This window comes from Schistocerca cancellata, chromosome 12 (assembly GCF_023864275.1).
Source record: "Schistocerca cancellata isolate TAMUIC-IGC-003103 chromosome 12, iqSchCanc2.1, whole genome shotgun sequence".
NCBI classification, from domain to species: Eukaryota; Metazoa; Arthropoda; class Insecta; order Orthoptera; family Acrididae; genus Schistocerca; species Schistocerca cancellata.
The window spans coordinates 19,456,624-19,481,222 of NC_064637.1; the positions used below are offsets into that span (position 1 = coordinate 19,456,624).

Here is a 24,599-nt window from a genome sequence, read left to right on the forward strand (position 1 = left end):
TCATGGTAATGTACATGTGCGTCAGTGAAAAAGACCAATAAAAAGGTGTTAGCATGTGGACGTAATGTGCTGTTCCAGTCTCTTCTGTACCTAAGGTCCATCACCGTTCCCTTTGGATCCCTACGTAATTCGGTGCTCTCCGATACACACGATCGAACAGCGGAGGAGTGGTACTCAAGCGTCAACTCTATGTTACAATATCTCCGGATGTAATTAACATTTTACAATGCAACAAACGGCACTGATTACATATTTGTTTATATGTTAAGATGTGCTAACAAAACTAACGGGGTTCCATTTCAAAAAACGTAGGTTTGTGTTAAAAAACATACTTCCGTACATTTTTTTATGGTTTGTATTAACCAGTTACACTAGCCCCTCTCCTCACGTTCGGTCTGTGGAATCGATTCGTCAGTATTTGATGTGGTTTACGAAATATATCCAGCGGTAATGTTAGGTGACTCACCCTGTATACAGGGTGATTCAAAAGTAACTGGGTGTTTGTCTTGTCCTCATCATTTCATCATCATCCAGGAAAGTGGCGAAATTGGACTGCGCAAAGGTTGGGAAATTGTACGGGCGCTGATAACCGCGCTGTTGAGCGCCCCACAAACCAATCATCATCATCATCATCATCATCAAAAGTAACTGTACACAATTCGTAGGTCTAATGCAGTGGTTCCGTTCCCAGTCTTTCTTATACCGTTACCCCTGAGTACAGTCAGATATTAGCTAGTACCCCCACCTTACGCCTCCCCCTCATCCACCTGCCCACATTATACATTATCACCGACTTTAGCACCTAGCTAAACTATAGAGAGGAAGACTTCTTGGAATATTTTTATTTTTAAAATGATGAAAGATGAGTGATATTCTCTCTCTCTTTGTTTGTGTGTGTGTGTGTGTGTGTGTGTGTGTGTGTGTGTGTGTATGTTAGAATGAATGATGAAGCAGTTCGTGCTGCATAGCAAGCGCTTGCCACAACTCCTTCTCACATAAGAAAGCCAACTATACACAGTGAGGACAGACACTTGTTGCAAAACATACTTCCCTTACTTTACTGCTCTGCACTACAGCATTACCTTTACCTGCACACTCTAACAACCTTTTAAAATCAAACAAGTCCAGATGTATGCGCTATACTTACTGTTCATACATCAGTTCACTGCTGTGCTCCTTACTTCTGAACTGACAGAAACCGGACGACCACAGCCACCAACAGTAATAGTGCTATGACGTCCGAACAAGACACGGCCAGGACAAAAGCCAGCTGGTGGCAGTGCCGTAGGGAGGGTCGCCACTCTGCGAGTTCGACCAGCGCCACGGGAGTTTCTGGCCGAGGATGAGGATCTCGACTTCGTCTCGGCCAGTTTCTGGCCGACTACAATCCGCCACTTACAGAAAGAAGAGCTGCTCTCGTTCACTCAGTTGTAGATCGTCGTCCTGGGCTGACTTACACAGGGATCGTCGTTTAGTGAACTCTTAGAAGTGAACAGACAGTTGTTGTAAATTGCATTTGCTGCGTACTGTGAAGTTTACCTACGACTATTTGCACTAAGCCATTGAGGGCCTTTCTTTTGTTACATCACAAACAGTGTTGCAGACTTCATTATTCAACAAGTCACAAAGATAAGTAAACCTTTTTAACTCATTTATATGACTTTGTTACTAATTTGTTGGAGTGTTGTACAACCTTCGTTCTCCTATCCTGTCACCTGAGCCTGGGGCATAGCTATCTTATAGTGGCAGGGAGAAATTGTCTTAGCGGTGTACTGCACTAGAAGCCGTTTCACGAACTCACAGACTCGGCCTACAGCAACAACAGTGGCAACTCGGCCTCCACAGCAGTAGCGACGAGGCATTTACAAAAATGGAGACGAAGGTTTAGAGAAAAATAGTAATAATAAAAAAATGGTTCAAATGGCTCTGAGCACTATGGGACTTAACTGCTACGGTCATCAGTCCCCTAGAACTTAGAACCACTAAACGTAACTAACCTAAGGACAGCACACAACACCCAGCCATCACGAGGCAGAGAAAATCCCTGACCCCGCCGGGAATCGAACCCGGGAACCCGGGCGTGGAAAGCGAGAACGCTACCGCACGACCACGAGATGCGGGCAATAATAATAATAATAATAATAATAATAATAATAATAATACGGTGTACAGCACTATAGTAGCTCTTATGTAGTTCCTGATGTGTTGTGACGACAAATAATTCATTTATCTATTTCGAAATGAGTAATGAGGCTATTTCTAGACTACTGCAAGATACAATCTAAATCTTGGAGGAGACGTCTTCTGGAGATACTTAGCATTCGTTACGTATATGTCTCACTTTCATCATCAGCAAAGTACGGAACAAAGCACAATGTATGTGTGTAGTGGACGGACTATGTGATGAACCTGTTGTCTCCACCGCTCTGATGCAACTAACTGAAAAAAAAGGATACTCTTAGCCGTGCCAGTTGTGTTGACAGTTCGAGAATTGTGACAGTAATGATCTTTTCGTGACGGAAACAGACTCGAATCGTTAAGTTTTTTACCCCTCAGAAAATTTCATTTTACCCCTCAGGGGGTAATTACCCCCAGGATGGCAACCCCTGGTCTAATGTATGGATCAAAATAAGAGTCAAACATTAAACAAAATTTTGTCTGAAACTGCTTTTGTTTCAGGGTTATGCAACAGGGTAGGGATCACAAGTGCAACACATTAATTCTTCTCAGAAAGCAACAACATGAAGCGACCCTAAATTCAACTTACCTAGTTACTGTACGTTTACCCCTGCACGTGTTCAAAATTATGTCTGTGTACGAGGTGCATTCAAGTTCTAAGGCCTCCGATTTTTTTTCTAATTAACTACTCACCCGAAATCGATGAAACTGGCGTTACTTCTCGACGTAATCGCCCTGCAGACGTACACATTTTTCACAACGCTGACGCCATGATTCCATCGCAGCGGCGAAGGCTTCTTTAGGAGTCTGTTTTGACCACTGGAAAGTCGCTGAGGCAATAGCAGCACGGCTGGTGAATGTGCGGCCACGGAGAGTGTCTTTCATTGTTAGAAAAAGCCAAAAGTCACTAGGAGCCAGGTCAGGTGAGTAGGGAGCATGAGAAATCACTTCAAAGTTGTTATCACGAAGAAACTGTTGCGTAACGTTAGCTCGATGTGCGGGTGCGTTGTCTTGGTGAAACAGCACACGAGCAGCCCTTCCCGGACGTTTTTGTTGCAGTGCAGGAAGGAATTTGTTCTTCAAAACATTTTCGTAGGATGCACCTGTTACCGTAGTGCCCTTTGGAACGAAATGGGTAAGGAATACGCCCTCGCTGTCCCAGAACATGGACACCATCATTTTTTCAGCACTGGCGGTTACCCGAAATTTTTTTGGTGGCGGTGAATCTATGCGCTTCCATTGAGCTGACTGGCGCTTTGTTTCTGGATTGAAAAATGGCATCCACGTCTCATACATTGTCACAACCGACGAAAAGAAAGTCCCGTTCATGCTGTCGTTGCGCGTCAACATTGCTCGGCAACATGCCACACGGGCAGCCGTGTGGTCGTCCGTCAGCATTCGTGGCACCCACCTGGATGACACTTTTCGCATTTTCAGGTCGTCATGCAGGATTGTGTGCACAGAACCTACAGAAATGCCAACTCTGGAGGCGATCTGTTCAACAGTCATTCGGCTATCCCCCAAAACAATTCTCTCCACTTTCTCGATCGTGTCGTCAGACCGGCTTGTGCGAGCCTAATGTTGTTTCAGTTTGTTGTCACACGATGTTCTGTCTTCATTAAACTGTCGCACCCACGAACGCACTTTCGACACATCGATAACTCCATCACCACATGTCTCCTTCAACTGTCAATGAATTTAAATTGGTTTCACACCACGAAAATTCAGAAAACGAATGATTGCACGCTGTTCGAGTAAGGAAAACGTCGCCATTTTAAGTATTTAAAACAGTTCTCATTCTCGCCGATGGCGGTAAAATTCCATGTGCCGTATGGTGCTGCCATCTCTGGGATGTATTGACAATGAACACGGCCTCATTTTAAAACAATGTGCATGTTTCTATCTCTTTCCAGTCCAGAGAAAAAAAATCGGAGGCCTTAGAACTTGAATTCACCTCGTAGATGAGGACAGTGACGGGCTCAACACCTTACCACTCTCGGAGTGCCGCAGGTTCTGTTCATCTCATTCTCCAGACCTGCACAGCCATTTTCAGTTCGTTGCTGTAGTTGTGCTACGTTCTCAATTGCAACATCATACACGAGCCCCTGAGATGGCCCAAAAAGTAAAAGTCCAGGGGAAGAGGATCCGGAGATCTGGCAGGCCAAGAAACTGGGCCTGCACGACCTGTTCACTTACTGGAATAAGCGATTTTGAGATCTCTCTTGACTCCCGTCTGAAGTGTGCAGGGGCATCATCGACAAAGCAACATTAGTCGATATGCAGGCATACATGACACACCAAAAGCCTGTACTGGCCCATGATGTAATTCAGAATTTTTGGTGACATTTTAGGAAGCAGTGATCTTGTAATCGATATAAAATCAGTGAAAAAACAGTCTAGGTCGCGATGCCACTCTATTAAATTGACCTGTTTCAGTCTATACTTATACCATCTCCAGGCAGCACCATCAGCATCATCAACTTCAGCTTGACCACACTCAACTGGCTGTTGTATGCATCGTCAACTTCACCTTGACCAACTGGCTGTTGTATGCATCGTCAACTTCAGCTTGACCTGAGTCAACTGGCTGTTGTACACATCGTCAACTTCAGATTGGTTTCAGTCAACTGGCTGTTGTACACATCATCAACTTCAGCTTGACCTCAGACAACTGGCAGTTGTACACATTGTCAACTTCAGCTGATGGTGCTGTCTGGAGACGGCCTAATTATAGGTCGAAACAGGTCATATCAATAAAGTACCGTCGCGACCTAGACTGTTTTTTCCATGATGTAATGCCTACCACAAATGACATTACACAGCACAAATTGGAAAAAAGCAGCTGCGGGCAAAACTTCATTCAACATTTTACTCTTATTTTGATCCACACATTACTCACATTGCTCCCACGAAGTGTGTGCAATTACTTTTGAACCACACTGTATAAGAGGCATTACAGTGAAAATGAAACAGAAGGGAGAAAAGTATGGAAACTCTTTATTATTTCAAAATTAATCACCGTAACTACTAACACAATTATCCCACAGTCAGAGACAACGATCTATGCCTTCTCCGAAGAACGTTTGGTGTTGCCTACTGTAATAAACCTTGGCTCTTCGGAACTTTCGTATTTTAACCGAAATGTTCGATTCCCTACAAACTTTGGTCAGACTTCGATTAATTTTCTTACCTAATTTATATATTTTTCACCTGTAGATATCTCTGATCATATCTGATTGCCAAAAAACTATTTTTCTGATAATATATTTTCATTATTCATGTCGATCCATTTCATAATATCGATCTTGTACCGTGAAAATCAGTGATCACAATAGCCAACTTAAATGATCTAAAAACAAATTTGCAGTAAACAAAATACGGCTACGCTTCAGTTTTCATGAAAAGAATATTTCTATGTTCATTATTAATTTTTCTTATTTTGAGATCAATAATGAAACTGATCTTATAAAACAACAGGAAGCTACTATTTTTCGTATAATCAACATTTGCAATTTTCTGTTATTGATCATTATGCTTATAAATCTTTACTCAAATATTTTCAGAAAATTTATAAATTAAATCTGGAAAAGAGTTTCAATTAAGACAGTCATACTAATACCTATTTGGACTATATCCCGTTCTGGAACCTGGACTCGTCATATATAATGTATTTTTGATGCCATGTGTATCAGAATAGCGCCAGATAGGTTCAGAGTTGGATAAGATAGCGTAAGAGTGGGTTTAGTAGTTGGTACACGTTACTGTCAGTTTGACTATGTTCTTCTTTCTTCTAGCACAGGCAAGTTGCACGATATATTGAATATTCGGAACGTGTTGTTGTTACATATCCCTCAAGAACAGGCAAAAATAGAAGAAAACGTTTAAAAACGACAATGTTCCATCGACTTGCCATTTTAAAAGAAACCTAGACAAACTTCTTTAATAGATTGTATACGAACAAAGGACCCAACCTAGACACTGTGACCGACTTCGCAAGATAATTACTACTTATCTGCAAACTTAACGCATCTACTCTTACTAAATAATATGAAAGTCATCTATACTACGAAACAGTAATTCCAACGCAATAATTGTGTTTCGTTACAGATGAACTTCCTTTGTCCGAAGCACTTCTGTAGTGCAGTCCGAGGAACCTCGGCAACACGTGGTAGGGCGTTATGCTGCAACAGAATGATGGGTCCTCAACAGTCCCGCGTGTTTGGATGTGATGATGGATCTCAGTTTTTGCGAAGTGTCCATGTCGGCTATGCATTAACTGTAGCCCCGTGTATCACAAAGTCAACCGGCAGCTGGCCCTTGCACTCAAAGTAAAAGGTTGTCATGTCTTTCCCGGAGTTCGTATGCCTATCGTTTGGACTAGGGTATTGACATTTTTAAAAAATATCGGGTTTCCGATATAGATATTTTCAGAAAACGTCATTACGGGCCTGGGACATATCGGAAAAGTTATAGTTATATCGGTGACAAAAATATCGACGTACCGGCCAAAAATAAATATCAACTGCACTTTGTAAATATACCGCCGGTTTTAGAGCTGTACAGGGTTATTACAAATGATTGAAGCGATTTCACAGCTCTACAATAACTTTATTATTGCAGATATTTTCACAATGCTTTGCACACACATACTAAAACTCAAAAAGTTTTTTTAGGCATTCACAAATGTTCGATATGTGCCCCTTTAGTGATTCAGCAGACATCAAGCCGATAATCAAGTTCCTCCCACACTCGGCGCAGCATGTCCCCATCAATGAGTTCGAAAGCATTGTTGATGCGAGCTCGCAGTTCTGGCACGTTTCTTGGTAGAGAAGGTTTAAACACTGAATCTTTCACATCATTATGCGTGAAACTTGCCCGCACGCGTTCAACCGTTTCTTCGCTCACTGCAGGCCGACCCGTTGATTTCCCCTTACAGAGGCATCCAGAAGCTTTAAATTGCGCATACCATCGCCGAATGGAGTTAGCAGTTGGTGGATCTTTGTTGAACTTCGTCCTGAAGTGTCGTTGCACTGTTATGGCTGACTGATGTGAGTGCATTTCAAGCACGACATACGCTTTCTCGGCTCCTGTCGCCATTTTGTCTCACTGCGCACTCGAGCGCTCTGGCGGCAGAAACCTGAAGTGCGGCTTCAGTCGAACAAAACTTTATGAGTTTTTCTACGTATCTGTAGTGTGTCGTGACCATATGTCAATGAATGGAGCTACAGTGAATTTATGAAATCGCTTCAATCATTTGTAATAGCCCTGTATATTTAAGTATTGATTTATTATTAGGTATTCTGTACGGCAAACAACTAGCAGCCTGTTTATCTCTCTTAGAGTAATGATTGAAAGGAAAAGGATGCATGTTCACGCTTGGCGATAAAGACTTTGCTGGCAATGGTAACTGCACGTAAATAAATAATAATAATAATGATAATAAAAGGTGACCGATGGTTCCGTCGTTCGGTTTCTTCACATATCGGATTTGTCTGGAACACTTCATGTCAACTTCCCTGTTTTTTTTTTTTTTTTTTTTTCCATTTTAGCCAGCGCCAGCCGTCCAGCAGTGTCAGTGTGGTGACGTCAAACGCTGCTGGCGCCGAGCGCCGATGACGCCATCACACGCCCTAACACAGTCTCCGTCCACCACAAAGACGAATCTTGACATCTACATTTTTTGTTCATCATTTTCAGCAACTATTTTTGAACAATGCCGATGTGAAGAAATACCACACTACTTGCTTCAAAAATAGTTTTTTAACGCAACCGGTGTGCTATTTCTTCACACCTAAACGCGCTTCCCACAGTCAAACAGAAAGACTGGACGTGATTAAAGCTCAAAAAGTAGTGAAAGTAAAATTCAATTTCAAGCGAACATATTCAAATATTTGTCGAAAATTGCGAAAAAATATAATATGAAATAAAAATATCGACATTCGATATTGCCATTTCGATATCGATACGCTTACGGGGAAATGTTGCCGCCATATATCGATATGTTTATGGGATATATCGATATATCGACATTTAAGAACCAGCACTAGTTTGAACTACGCTGCAGAAGTTTCGCTGGGAAGTCCTTACACACCCTCCGTACAGTCCCGATCTCTCCCCATATGATTTCCACATTTTCGGAGTCCTGAAGAGAGACATTCGTAACTGTCAATTTGCTTCTGTCGAAGAGGTGCATGCCCGGGTACAACCACGATTCCGTAGGCAGATGCAGTCATTTTCCATGAGGTCACTGACCGCCTTGTCTCACCGTGGGATACATGTATTAACAGATATAGCTTTTGAAATAATAAACCGTTTTCTCACTTTTTTCTATATCTCCTGTTTTCATTTGACTGCCCATTACACATGTGAGAAAGCACATACAACGCGACATGAATGCTGGCAGCACAAGACGAAGCGTTCCCTCTCACGTGTGCCTTCGAACAGTGGAAGCATCTGCAGCTGCGCGTTTCACAGCTGCCTTGCGATGTGCCAACAAAGTGATTCCGAAGAGAAAGGAGTTTGAACTCTGGGAACCTGGAGCAGTGAAGACACGAGTGTTTCAATTGAACAATAAAAACCTAAGCCACGTTTTGAGATCAAAAGTAAAGATTATCACAAACGTGATACAATATTAAATGAACTATGCTGAACGACAAGACAGTGTAGGCTGCAGGCAACACTTGAGAAACAAATGGAATTGACATCACGAATACAAAATATGCTGGCAACATAATTCGGTTCCGCATCAGTGCATTGACATATCTTCCAAGTCTCGCTGTCATATGACAATTACAACCCACATTGAAACTCCATGAGTAGCTGCACATTAATATTGTACCCATCCGTTACATGATAATTTAAAACTGTGTGCAAGTCAAAGACAGGGATTTGGGTTTAAGTCCCACTTTGCCACCAAATTTTGACTGGTCACATATAATCAACATTGCAGTGCTCGGCTAAAACGAAGTGAATTCATTCTTAGTAACATAATATTCTCATGAAATACGAAGTGTACCAGAAATATCTCTGGCAACTACTATATCTCATAATGTGTTCTATTATGCATAAAACATTGATGTTTCAGGTATTTTCCATTACTATAAAAATTACTGTATTTATTATTATAAACAAAATGTTATCAAAAATATTAGTAGACTTCTTCTTATTATTATTTTCAAATTTGAAAGATATACTTCCTTTGTAGAACTACTACTTGATATTCTGTTTACAACCAATGCCATTACTTTTAAGTACACAACTGGATGAAATACGTAAATATTTCAAAATAATACGCCTTACTGACTGACACATACAAGTAAAAAATGTGATCAGACATGTATAGGACTATTCGATGTTTGTGAAATAAGTGAACGAATTTAAAATTGATTTTTAATCACAGTATGATATAATTTAAGTGATAACAGAGAGCATAAATTATTTAGCTAGTTTTCTAGGATATATTTTTTCATTTTTATTAGTGATGAATTTAGTATGCATTTTATTCCATCAGAGCAGCAAGTGCGTAGGGTGAGCATGTGAGCATATTTACTTCAATAATAATATTCTTCTATTACACATTAGAATGAAATGTACAATGCAAAAAAGAACCCAACAAAACTGTTTTACATTTTGTTGATGACATTCTCACGTTGTAGTACCCTTTAATAATTTCTGTCGTATTTACTCACTTGCTGTGTTATTGATCAGCTAATACATAAAGGAATTCCAAGAGAAAGAACTTACGCGTTTTCTTACTGTTTGCACACAAAATTGGAAGAAAATTATAATAATGGAGATTATAAATGCTTTATAACATTGTTTGAAGAACAGTAAATTGTTTTCTGCAATTATTACTTGACTACTTCTTCTATATACTTTATATCATGATTGTGAAAGTTACACAAGGTAACTTGGTGTTCACACATATTAAAGAAAAATGTTAAACTTCCTTTCATCATTGTGAGAAGAATGGCATTTCTTTTTTTCTAACAGATAACTGAATAATTCATATATAGAGTTGACCATTTCCCTTATTAAAATGGCTATAAGATCCAATAACTTTATAAGTACAAACTGTGACAAATTCGTGCGCTACAGACATTTTCCAGCATTCTGACTGTCTAAATTCAAACATAGTTCTTTATTACCCTTAACCCTATACACTTCTTCTTGTGAACACTCGTAAATTTATTTTGTCATCACTAACCTTCGCCTATCACACATTTTCTTCTAATAAAGATGTGTTTATGCCTGCCTATTTTGATCAATTCCGTTCAACTACTGTCCCAGTATTCACTGTCCTAGGCAAACCGGTTTCATTCTTTCAAATTAGTTACTTCCAACAAAATATTGCTTCAATCATTTAACTGTAACTTAAACCGAGAATCCATCATTGTTCAGTGCCTCTTCCGTATGTACTCAATTCCATAATCAGTATATGATTAACTAACCTTTTAAAATCGAACAGGGAAAGAATTAGGGCCTTGTCAGTATGTGATGGTGTTTTTTTGCAGTGGCTTTAAAGCATGTGCAAATGTGTTTATTGAATGTTTATAGGCATGGTAACAATTATTTCTGTGTTTTTTTTTTTGACCGATAGGCCTTTTACAAATCTGATAGAAATGGAAACTACAACACACTGACTCATCATCAGAAAAGAACATCACATAAAATACAAATGTCTGTTAAGCACATGACGCACAACCAAAAATACCATGGGTGTTCTGAAAGACATTCAGACCTACAAAAAGACAGGCTGTTTGAAATACATCTTCAGATGATACACTGTTTCACTTTATAGTGTTGTACTTAATTCTTCTGCATAACTTAAATAAATTCTCAGGCAACATTAGGGTGCCAATTACATATGGCTCTTAATTGACATTGACACTAAACATTGTCTGACAAGTTCTAAGCTTTGATCCGATAATGACAGTATACAAACCGACATTATAAGTAAAGGCATATTAAGCTACCTAGATGGTGTCATTCACAAGATATTCACAATGATCATGGGCATATGAACACACAGGAAATTTATTTCCTATACTAATATGTAGCAATTTGTCCCATAATGTCATAGACAATATTTCTTAGTCACTCATTTATTCTGTTTTGTGGTATGAGTTGATGTTTTTGTATCAATGGGAAACTACACTGTCAAGAACAATGTATCAGAATCATTTGATCAATCTGCTTTCGAGAAGATACATTGCCATCTTTGCTACCTTATGTTTCCTCATTTTGTACTGTGTAAAATAAATAATGACAAATTGTTTACCAATATTGGTCGTCCCACTAACTAAAAGAAGTGTATAAATGTTAAATCCATTCCCATGCTTAACAGAACAGAAAATAAATATTTATTTCTCACCTTATTAGTTTCTCAGACACATCACTAAAACAACAAATATGGTCTGTGATGGATTTGAGACTGGTTGAACGATCTACCAAGGTATGGTATTGAGCAATGATATAAATAGTTTCAAATGACATTCGTTACAGTTGAGCAGTTCAGTTGCAAATTTCAAATAACTTGTTTATGCATATACTAGACATTTGTATTCTCTCTCTCATGACGATTTATTCATTGTGTTGCAGTTTCTAAAATGCATAATTTTGTGTAAACTTCATGACAGAGTTTTAGTTTTTTAAATTGTGCACATGCAGGTATGGTCTGCTTGAGTGTATTAGGGTGCAGCACTTTTAAGGTACTGAGTCTGATCAAAACTATTGCTAACTGTAATAACTTATGAAGGGGTTCCAGTTCACAGCATGTATCCTTCTAAGCGGAAGGTAAATTGCTTAGGTCTGAGGTTAGAGAGGATGAGCAGGACTGGCTTGTTTAAATTGTGGTGGTTGGGGACTGGATATGGCCCGTTAAGGTTTGCTGACATCCTTCGATTTTCTTCACACTTCTATAATTTAAAGGTCATTGCTTGAATATCAATTTCCTAAGCCAATACAATGCAATTCACAAAAAGACTCCTTTGAACACCAGATTACATTGCACTGTTAAGCACAAAACATTTGGAGATTACTGATACATCCATGGTAGCTGAGTGTGTAGTCTGAATCGCTGGTTTGAATCTCCCTAGTATCAACCATTTTTTACCATCATTTAAATTCCTTACTTATTAGCAACTCTCAATGTTGATTAACAAAAAAATGTTCATAATTTTTAATAAAAAACAATGTATTTTTTTCTTAATTACTGGTTGTTGAAAATAAATTATGAGTACAGTTTGATACAGACATGCAAAATTCCTTTTTATTAAGTAAACAAAGTTATCCTCAAAAATAATACTGTTCAATCTCTAGAATAAGAAGTTTTTTATTTTCTGCTTGACGTTTTGGATTTTTTACCAAGTTTTAATTTACTGTGAACTCTCACATTTTTGTGTGAATATAGTACTTAAAAACAAAATGGTTCTGTTTTTATTGAAAAATTATGATTCAGAAAAAAACATTTCCATTTGCTACCAGCAAGATTTGAACCAGCAGCTTTACAGTTATGTTCCTGTTATACTACTCATTGACCACTGGTAAATTACTTAATAAACCAAAAATGATTTGTACTTAAGAGTGCTCAGAAATCTAAACTTCAATTTTTTTTTTTGAATAATGAAGAGCTTCTTTTCAAACTGATGTATTCCATCTCACAATCAGACCAGTATTCAGTATGTAGCTCCATAACATTTTCAGCACTTTTTCCCACCATGCTAATTGCTTTTTTCTTTTCAGTGTAGCATTTAATCTCTTGGAAACAGTATCAGAAAAAGTGGTACTTAAACCTAGCTAACCTAAGGGCATCACACACATCCATGCCCAACGCAGGATTCGAATCTGCGACCATAGAGGTCGCGCAGTTCTGGACTGAAGTGCCTAGAACCGCTCGGCCACAACAGCCAGCTAAATGGTATCAGAAATTTTCTTTATGTATCTACATCCATGCTGACACATTTCCGTACAGAAAATACAAACAATTGACAATTGAGAATGATGGGTGTGAGCTGGGAGTCAGACATTTGCAAAGGATGTTATTCTGATTTACTGGTAATATATGAGGCTACAATGTTAAAACAAGACAAAAATGGTCTTGCCTTGCAGCTGATATAGAGGTTTCAACAGAAAACTTAGGCAGGACTAGTTGCATTTTGTGATTCAGGTTTTAAGTGAATTAGATATATCTGATTGGCATGCTATGTCAGTATACAGGGTGAGTCACCTAACATTACCGCTGGATATATTTCGTAAACCACATCAAATACTGACGAATCGATTCCACAGACCGAACATGAGGAGAGGGGCTAGTGTAATTGGTTAATACAAACCATAAAAAAATGCACAGAAGTATGTTTTTAAACACAAACCTACGATTATTTTAAATGGAACCCCGTTAGTTTTGTTAGCACATCTGAACATATAAACAAATATGTAATCAGTGCCGTTTGTTGCATTGTAAAATGTTAATTACATCCGGAGATATTGTACCATAATGTAATGTCGCCGCAGGCTGCCACAATACGTTGTTTCATATCCTCTGGGGTTGTAGGCACATCACGGTACACATTCTCCTTTAGCGTACCCCACAGAAAGAAGTCCAGAGGTGTAAGATCAGGAGAACGGGCTGGCCAAATTATGCGTCCTCCACGTCCTATGAAACGCCTGTCGAACATCCTGTCAAGGGTCAGCCTAGTGTTAATTGCGGAATGTGCAAGTGCACCATCATGCTGATACCACATACGTCGACGCGTTTCCAGTGGGACATTTTCGAGCAATGTTGGTAGATCATTCTGTAGAAACGCGATGTATGTTGCAGCTGTTTGGGCCCCTGCAATTAAGCGAGGACCAATGAGGTGGTCGCCAATGATTCCGCAGGATACATGTACCGTCCATGGTCGCTGTCGCTCTACCTGTCTGAGCCAGCGAGGATTGTCCACGGACCAGTAATGCATGTTCCGTAGATTCACTGCCCCGTGGTTTGTGAAACCCGCTTCATCGGTAAACAGGTAGAACTGCAACACATTCTCTGTTAATGCCCATAGACAGAATTGCACTCGATGATTAAAGTCATCACCATGTAATTGCTGATGTAGCGACACATGAAACGGGTGAAAGCGGTGACGATGCAGTATGCGCATGACACTACTTTGACTCAGTCCACCGGCTCTCGCAATGTCCCGTGTACTCATGTGTGGGTTCATGGCAACAGCAGCTAACACACCAACTGCACCCGCTTCTCCTGTGACGGGCCTGTTACGGACCCATTTGCGTGCTACGACCATACCTGTTGCATACAGTTGGCGGTAGATGTTTTGCAATGTGCGGCACGTTCGATGCTCTCTGTCCGGGTACCGTTCTGCATACACCCTGCAGGCTTCAGCTGCATTTCGTCGACACTGGCCATAGATGAGTATCATCTCCGCCTTTTCAGAGTTCGAATACACCATGGTCACAGTTCCTACAACGCTACACTATCACAGACGTCTGGTAACATGGTGTACTACAGTTGGTCTGCGTGCAGAGAGGAATGCAGAATAACAATAGCAGCAAGTGCTACATGCGGGCACTGCGACAGCTAGACCAAACCACAACAGTGCACTACAGCCACACTCGTAAACACGGTCGTCATCGTAAACATGTCCCTGCAGATGCTGCTCGCCAACCGTGGCCCGTGTTTGTTACAACACGCAACTGAACGTCAGAGGTTTCAAGCATCAACTTTAGGTTACAATATCTCCGGATGTAATTAACATTTTACAATGCAACAAACGGTACTGATTACGTATTTGTTTATATGTTCAGATGTGCTAACAAAACTAATGTGGTTCCATTTAAAAAAACAAAGGTTTGTGTTAAAAAACATACTTCCGTGCATTTTTGTATGGTTTGTATTAAACAATTACACTAGCCCATCTCCTCACGTTCGGTCTGTGGAATCGGTTCGTCAGTATTTGATGTGGTTTACGAAATATATCCAGCGGTAACGTTAGGTGACTCACCCTGTATAATAAAATGTATTCTTTTCAGTCCAAGTGAATGCTGTTCCTAGGAGATAATGATTTATTAATGCTTTGATTACAGTTAACCACTTTTTTTATGTTTCCAACTTAACAAGTATTTTTTGTAAATCTTGTAATTTAAATAGTGCTGGAGATGGTGTAAATGGTATTTGATTTTTTGATTTAACAAATAAAAATTAAACATGTTTTTATGGCAGTATACAGAAACGGTCAGTGATTTTGTGGCAAAGTGACATACCGTCAAAACCTGAAGTCTGTTACCTACACATTACCTAGCGCTTAGGGTTTCTCTTTTCATATATCTACATTTAGAAAATGAGATTGGAGCTATGTACAAAAAACTAGGCCTCAGGAACGAAAGTTAAGTATCTTATTTAAAATATATTTCTTCAAATTTTATTTTCTCGGAGAAAAGTCACTTTGGAAATACTCTCTTCATTATTGTCTCATAATGCACTAGGAAACTGATGCTTGGGCACCGACCAACAAATCCTGTAAGTAGAAAGAAAATTGAAGGAGGCAGACCATTCCATAACACCCCATTGTCAGCTGCTCAAGGATTGGGGGAGAGCTGTTGCTAGTGTTCTTCCAAGATGTGCAGCGCATTACCAGTACCCCAGAACACTGTTGGTTAGAACAGCTGTTGCCCTACTACTCAGCACTGGGTCAGAGTCAGCACATGGGAGGAACCGTGGAATTCTGGGATACTTCAGGTCAGAACCGATATTGTCACACTACTCGGCACTGGATCAGAGTCCGGTGACGCCGGGCAAGCGCTACTCAGCCGCATGCGGTGCCAGGCGTGGCGCTGTGTGCTGGCTGGCTGTGGCGGGTGCAGGGGTGGTCCGCAGAGCCTTACCGACACCAACCAGCGAGTAGAGGAAGCGCAGCCCCACGGTGCGCGGGTGCCTCCAGAGGGCGCCTCCGGGGCCGGGCCGCCCCCATGGCGGCTCCAGCAGCAGCTGTCCACAACACCCACCACGAGTCTTACCTCCATCAAATGTCCTCTAACTCTAGCAGCAGTCTGCTGTTGGAACACGGCTTAGCCACTCAGAAATTCCATACAGTGACACTGACAAGGGAACCTCCCCATCGCACCTCCCTCAGATTTAGTTATAAGTTGGCACAGTGGATAGCCCTTGAAAAACTGAACACAGATCAATCGAGAAAACAGGAAGAAGTTGTGTGGAACTATGAAAAAAATAAGCAAAATATACAAACTGAGTAGTCCATGCGCAAGATAGGCAACATCAAGGAGAATGTAAGCTTGGGAGCGCCGTGGTCCCGTGGTTAGCGTGAGCAGCTGCGGAAGGAGAGATCCTTGGTTCACGTCTTCCCTCGAGTGAAAAGTTTAATTTCTTTATTTTCGCAAAGTTATGATCTGTCCGTTCGTTCACTGACGTCTCTGTTCACTGTAATAAATTTAGTGTCTGTGTTTTGCGACCGCACCGCAAAACCGTGCGATTAGCAGACGAAAGGACGTGCCTCTCCAATGTGAACAGAAAACCTTTTGGAGCGAGCGAGGTGGCGCATTGGTTAGACGCTGGACTCGCATTCGGGAGGACGACGGTTCAATCCCGCGTCCGGCCATCCTGATTTAGGTTTTCCATGATTTTCCTAAATCGTTCCAGGCAAATGCCGGGATGGTTCCTTTGAAAGGGCACGGCCGACGTCCTTCCCCATCCTTCCCTAATCCGAGGAGACCGATGAACTCGCAGTTTGGTCTCTTCCCCCAAACAACCCAACCCAACCCAGAAAACATTTGATCGCAAGGTCATAGGTCAACCGATTCCTCCACAGGAAAACACGTCTGATATTTTGTATACGACACTGGTGACAGCATGTGCGTCACATGACAACAATATGTTGTCGACCCACCTAACTTGTACACTTGGCGAATGGGTAAAAAGATTCTGCTGCCTTGCCCGATTTAGGTTTTCTTATGGATGTGATAATCACTCCCAAAAAAGTGATGAAAACATACAAAACATGTGTTTTTAACGTTTTCAAATTTTTCCGTGTGTAGACCATCAAATCATGCATATGTCCAAGCAAATGTGAACATGTCCTGGAATTTTGGAGAGCGAAGTTGATTATGTGTGAGTGCCTGAACTTTGATAATTGACACACGATCACGTAAACAATACTGCTCTGTGTACCTGTGCAGCTTCACAAAATAATTGTCTGAAAATAAAAAAAATGAAGCTTTTTACTCGAGGGAAGACTTGAACCAAGGACTTCTCTGTCCGCAGTTGCTCACGCTAACCACGGGACCACGGCGCTTTTGAGCTCACATTATCCTTGATGTTGCCTATCTTACACATGAACTACTCAGTTTGTATATTTTGCTTATTTTTTTCATAGTTCCACACAACTTCTTCCTGTTTACTCGAGTGATCTGTGTTCAGCTTTTCAAGGCCTATCCACTGTGCCAACTTATAACTGCATCTGAGGGGGGTGCGATGGGGAGATTCCCTTGTGAGAACTGTGTGTAATACACTGATGGACAGTCACAGAGTACATACCTTAAGTTTCCACTTACATATGGTACATGGTGTTTCGTCATTGTTTGCTAACCTGCCAACACGAGATACCTTGCTGGAAATAATACAGGAAACGTGATGCATGGCCACTGACCAATAAATCGTGTGAACAGAAAGAAACCTGAAGGGGGAGGAGAAGTCCATAATTCCCTCTAGTAAGGATTGCAGAGAAATGCCACTGTGTGAGGGTACCGCACTGCCCAGCCTGGAGACAGTGGCAGGAAGCACTTCCACCAAATAACATCCAGGTGCCAGGTAGGCCATACCATCCTGAGCCACCAAATTCTTTGGCACACTGCATCCCTGCAGAGCTGCATGATATCACGTGAATTACATATTATTTTTAAGTAATGTGAGAGCAGTGGAGATCGGTGTCATATACTGCCCTTGTGACGTGTCTGATTAGTGGAAAACCAATAGCCAGACAGCAGGAGAAGCTGTCGCTCATCTCACCTGCGTTGTTGATATTTATTTACTGTACACTGTTAAAGGAAATAGAAATGTATTATTCTAGATGTATCAAATGCTGTGAGATACTAAATCAGTTCGTCTATTGTCATCTACTGAACTACACTACTCGCCATTAAAATACACTCCTGGAAATTGAAATAAGAACACCGTGAATTCATTGTCCCAGGAAGGGGAAACTTTTTTGACACATTCCTGGGGTCAGATACATCACATGATCACACTGACAGAACCACAGGCACAAAGACAAAGGCAACAGAGCATGCACAATGTCGGCACTAGTACAGTGTATATCCACCTTTCGCAGCAATGCAGGCTGCTATTCTCCCATGGAGACGATCGTAGAGATGCTGGATGTAGTCCTGTGGATCGGCTTGCCATGCCATTTCCACCTGGCGCCTCAGTTGGACCAGCGTTCGTGCTGGACGTGCAGACCGCGTGAGACGACGCTTCATCCAGTCCCAAACATGCTCAATGGGGGACAGTTCCGGAGATCTTGCTGGCCAGGGTAGTTGACTTACACATTCTAGAGCACGTTGGGTGACACGGGATACATGCGGACTTGCATTGTCCTGTTGGAACAGCAAGTTCCCTTGCCGGTCTAGGAATGGTAGAACGATGGGTTCGATGACGGTTTGGATGTACCGTGCACTATTCAGTGTCCCCTCGACGATCACCAGTGGTGTACGGCCAGTGTAGGAGATCGCTCCCCACACCATGATGCCGGGTGTTGGCCCTGTGTGCCTCGGTCGTATGCAGTCCTGATTGTGGCGCTCACCTGCACGGCGCCAAACACGCATACGACCATCATTGGCACCAAGGCAGAAGCGACTCTCATCGCTGAAGACGACACGTCTCCATTCGTCCCTCCATTCACGCCTGTCCCGACACCACTGGAGGCGGGTTGCACGATGTTGGGGCGTGAGCGGAAGACGGCCTAACGGAGTGCGGGACCGTAGCCCAGCTTCATGGAGACGGTTGCGAATGGTCCTCGCCGATACCCCAGGAGCAACAGTGTCCCTAATTTGCTGGGAAGTGGCGGTGCGGTCCCCTACGGCACTGCGTAGGATCCTACGGTCTTGGCGTGCATCCGTGCGTCGCTGCGGTCCGGTCCCAGGTCGACGGGCACGTGCACCTTCCGCCGACCACTGGCGACAACATCGATGTACTGTGGAGACCTCATGCCCCACGTGTTGTGCAATTCGGCGGTACGTCCACCCGGCCTCCCGCATGCCCACTATACGCCCTCGCTCAAAGTCCGTCAACTGCACATACGGTTCACGTCCACGCTGTCGCGGCATGCTACCAGTGTTAAAGACTGCGATGGAGCTCCGTATGCCACGGCAAACTGGCTGACACTGACGGCGGCGGTGCACAAATGCTGCGCAGCTAGCGCCATTCGACGGCCAACACCGCGGTTCCTGGTGTGTCCGCTGTGCCGTGCGTGTGATCATTGCTTGTACAGCCCTCTCGCAGTGTCCGGAGCAAGTATGGTGGGTCTGACACACCGGTGTCAATGTGTTCTTTTTTCCATTTCCAGGAGTGTAGCTACACCAAGAAGAAATGCAGATGATAAACGGGTATTCATTGGACAAGTATATTGTACTAGAACTGACATGTGATTACATTTTCACGCAATTTGGGTGCATAGATCCTGAGGAAGCAGTACCCAGAACAACCACCTCTGGCCGTAATAACGGCCTGGATACGCCTGGGCATTGAGTCAAACAGAGCTTGGATGGCGTGTACAGGTACAGCTGCCCATGCAGCTTCAACACGATACCACAGTTCATCAAGAGTAGTGACTGGCGTATTGTGACGAGCCAAATGCTCGGCCACCATTGACCAGACGTTTTCAATTGGTGAGAGATCTGGAGAATGTACTGGCCAGGGCAGTGGTCGAACATTTTCTGTATCGAGAAAGGCCCGTACAGGACCTGCAACATGCTGTCATGCATTAACCTGCTGAAATGTAGGGTTTCGCACGGATGGAATGAAGTGTAGAGCCACGGGTCGTAACACATCTGAAATGTAACGTCCACTGTTCAAAGTGCCGTCAATGGGAGCAAGAGGTGACCGAGACGTGTAACCAATGGCACCCCATACCATCACGCCGGGTGATACGCCAGTGTGGCGATGACGAATACACGCTTCCAATGTGTGTTCACCGCGATGTCGACAAACACGGATGCGACCATCATGATGCTGTAAACAGAACCTGGATTCATCCGAAAAAATGACGTTTTGCCATTCGTGCATTTGTCATTCAGTACACCATCGCAGGCGCTCCTGTTTGTGATGCAGCGTCTAGGGTAACCGCAGCCACGGTCTCCGAGCTGATAGTCCATGCTGCTGCAAACGTCGTCGAACTGTTCGTCCAGATGGTTGTTGTCTTGCAAACGTCCCCGTCTGTTGACTCTGGGATCGAGACGAGGCTGCACGATCCGTTACAGCCATGCGGATAAGATGCCTGTCATCTCGACTGCTAGGGACACGAGGCCGTTGGGATCCAGCACGGCGTTCCGTGTTACCCTCCTGAACCCACCGATTCCATATTCTGCTGACAGTCATTGCATCTCGACCAACGCGAGCAGCAATGTCGCGATACGATAAACCGCAATCGCGATAGGCTACAATCCGACCTTTATCAAAGTCGGAAACGTGATGGTTCGCATTTCTCCTCCTTACACGAGGCATCACAACAATGTTTCACCAGGCAATGCCGGTCAACTGCTGCTTGTGTATGAGAAATCGGTTGGAAACTTTCCTCATGTCAGCACGTTGTAGGTGTCGCCACCGTCGCCAACCTTGTGTGAATGCTCAGAAAAGCTAATCATTCGCATATCACAGCATCTTCTTCCTGTCGGTTAAATTTCGCGTCTGTAGCACGTCATTTTCTTGGTGTAGAAATTTTAATGGCCAGTAGTGTAAATCAGTTCGTCTGTTGTCACCTACTGAACTATAAAGTTTTATTTTTCAAGCTATTTTTGCCATTCAAAGCACTACATTAATGTCGGTATCAGTAGCTCCACCTACCGCACATCGTAACGTGGTCAGTGGACTGCAGATGTGGATGTTGATGTGTAGCATTGTTCGCTAGGAAGTATTGAGGAATAGCTTCAGCCACCTATTCGGTAAGAGTTTTGTTTTTTCGTGTACATTGTGTGAGTTTTGTGCCTTAAGTGTATTTGCCATGTGTAGAATACTCTAAAGCATGATTGTACAGTGTGGTGTTGTGTTTGTGTTGTGTGATAATGTGTTACGCATTGTATGGCATTACTAGTGAAGAGTATAATAAAATGGAGTCACAAGATTTTTTTAATATATAGGAGCAGTTAAAAATATGCTGGAGAAATATACTAAAAAAAAGGGCACAAATATATCAATGAATATCTCTGAAGAACTGATTTTATATAAACTGACATGAACAGCCAAAAAAATTTTGAATGACGAAAGTAAACAGTCCAAGCAATAAATACGTACTATTTATTTTTACAAAGATACAGGTAAAGTCTGCCATTAGTACTAAATCTTACGTAAACCAAAATTTATTAATAACATTTTGGCTGCAGTGTATGATCGATGTAATATTAGAGAATCGCTATATATTTGCATAGCCAAGGCAAAAAATAGTATTTTTAACAATAACAAGTTTTCTACTCTCGTCAGTGTAATTCTGTGAGAGCTGAAGGAGAACTTGGAATAACGGGAGAGAGATGTGTTCTGCTTTTATTGTTCTTAGTTAATGTCCAAGATGCTGTCCCACATGTTAGAACTAGCTTAGCGCCGACTGCTTTGCACGCTTTTGCGTACTATTACAACACTATAATTTTATGAACATATATTATAAGCACTGAAAAATTAATATATTGAAGATCCATTTCTTTTTATATGCAATTCTGACAAAGTCGATTTGTCATTATCAGAGTTAAATTGCTTTTTTGATGTAGTTCATAAATTGCAACAGTTTCCAAACTTTTCACACCAGTTAAGGCCTTATAAGCATGGTCTCTTCCGAATGCATTTCTAACCAAAAAACGATTCTGGTAGCTGGAGTCGAAGGTTTTTGTTAGGTCTACCTTTTGAGTTTTTCGGGTCATATTTCCATAGAAACATTTATCCCCCAACACATCTTTATGTGCAACAGAGAATTCAAATACCAGTTTTCATAGATTTAACTGTAAAAATGTTTTAATGTAATGAAATATTTTGATAGAATTTACGTCCCCTATTGTAACCCCTCATGCGCTGAAAAATACAAATTTTCATAAATTTAGCTTTGAAAATGATTTCATAATGAAATATTTTCGTTAAACTTTTGGCCCTCTACGTCCAAAAATGCTGAAACACGTATTTGTTTTTATTTCTGATCGACAAAACCAAATACCAATTTACGTAGTTCTAGCTTCGAAAGTGCTTTAATAGCGACATATTTTCAAAAAACTTTTCGTCCCCTATTTCTCCCATTTTGTCGTGGAGTTTCGAAAAATAACTTCTTAAAGAATACCTACAGTAGAAGATCAACATCCTCTCCAAATTTCAAGTTTCTATCGTCAGCGGGTTTGGATGAGGTATGCTGAGTAAGTCAGATATTTCTTTTCATGCATAGAAAAAAAATGAGATAGCCATGTTGTGTTGTTGTGGTCTTCAGTCGTGAGACTGGTTTGATGCAGCTCTCCACGCTACTCTATCCTGTGCAAGCTTCTTCAACTCCTAGTACTTGCTGCAGCCTACATCCTTCTTAATCGGCTTAGTGTATTCATCTCGGTCTCCCTCTACGATTTTTACCCTCCACGCTGCCCTCCAATACTAAATTGGTGATCCCTTGATGCCTCAGAACATGTCCTACCAACCGATCCCTTCTTCTAGTCAAGTTATGCCACAAACTCCTCTTCTCCCCAATTCTATTCAATACCTCTTCATTAGTTATGTGATCTACCCATCTAATCTTCACCATTCTTCTGTAGCACCACATTTCGAAAGCTTCTATTCTCTTCTTGTCCAAACAATTTATCGTCCATGTTTCACTTCCATACATGGATACAATCCATACAAATACTTTCAGAAACGGCTTCCTGGCACTTAAATCTATACTCGATGTTAAGAAACTTCTCTTCTTAGAAACGCTTTCCTCGCCATTGCCAGTCTACATTTTATATCCTCTCTACTTCGACAATCATCAGTTATTTTGCTCCCGAAATAGCAAAACTCCTTTACTACTTTAAGCGTCTCATTTCCGAATGTAATTCCCGCAGCATTACCCGATTTAATTCGACTACATTCCATTATCCTTGTTTTGCTTTTGTTGATGTTCATCTTATATCCTCCTTTCAAGACACTATCCATTCCGTTCAGCTGCTCTACCAGGTCCTTTGCTGTCTCTGGCAGAATTACAATGTCATCGGCGAACCTCCAAGTTTTTATTTCTTCTCCATGGTGTGCTGAGTAAGTCAGGATATTTCTTTTCATGCACAGAAAAAAATGAGACAGCCATTACTTTGTAAAATTTTATCCTTGTGTTCTTTCCAGTCTCGCGAACCTCTCATGTGACTGTGGCAAGAACCTTTTGAAACTTACAATTGGTTAATTTCCTAGTGATGTTGTTTTCATGTTCCTGTACAATGTTGCAGCCTAACAACTGAAAATGTGACACTTATTTCCGATTTTTCAGCTAGTACTATACTGGAGCGAGCTGGAAATTTCCCTTTGAAAACTGCTACTTAAGTTTTTTACTGAGATTTAAGGTGATAGTTCGTACCTAGGTGATTCAGGTGATGTATTGCAACCTGAAGATCATGTCCTGTCTTCTTAATTATTTGCTCATCGACAAACAGCAGCATATCTTGTGTGTGTGTGTGTGTGTGTGTGTGTGTGTGTGTTCTGGCATTAAGTTGGCGTACAGCTTAACTCTCAGCTTCCACTGTCTAACACTTTCGTCTCATTGCGTACAGAATATAGTGTGTAGGAGGCTACACCCTTGTCGCATTCCTATGTTGATCTCTATTCAAAAATGGTTCAAATGGCTCTGAGCACTATGGGACTTAACTTCTGTGGTCATCAGTCCCCTAGAACTTAGAACTACTTAAACCTAAGGACATCACACACATCCATGCCCGAGGAAGGATTCGAACCTGCGACCGTAGCGGTCGCGCGGTTCCAGACTGTAGCGCCTAGAACCGCTCGCCCACTCCGGCCGGCTGATCTCTATTGCTACTGTCTTCTTTGCCCCTGTTTTTATTATAACTTGTGTGTACCGATACAAAATGTTCATTTATCGTATTAAGCATCTCGATAACCCTCGTTTTCCCATGGTGTTCCAAAGCTTGCTTCCGCTCACTCTATCGAAACCCTTTAAGTAACCAATGGTACGACGTGACTCTCCAAG

General features: G+C 41.8%; 1 protein-coding gene across 1 annotated transcript in view; it reads right to left on the reverse strand.

The window, feature by feature from the left end:
• Positions 1 to 24,599, reverse strand: part of LOC126109730 (uncharacterized) — a 247,814-nt gene that overhangs the window by 39,821 nt on the left and 183,394 nt on the right. The window lies entirely within an intron of this gene.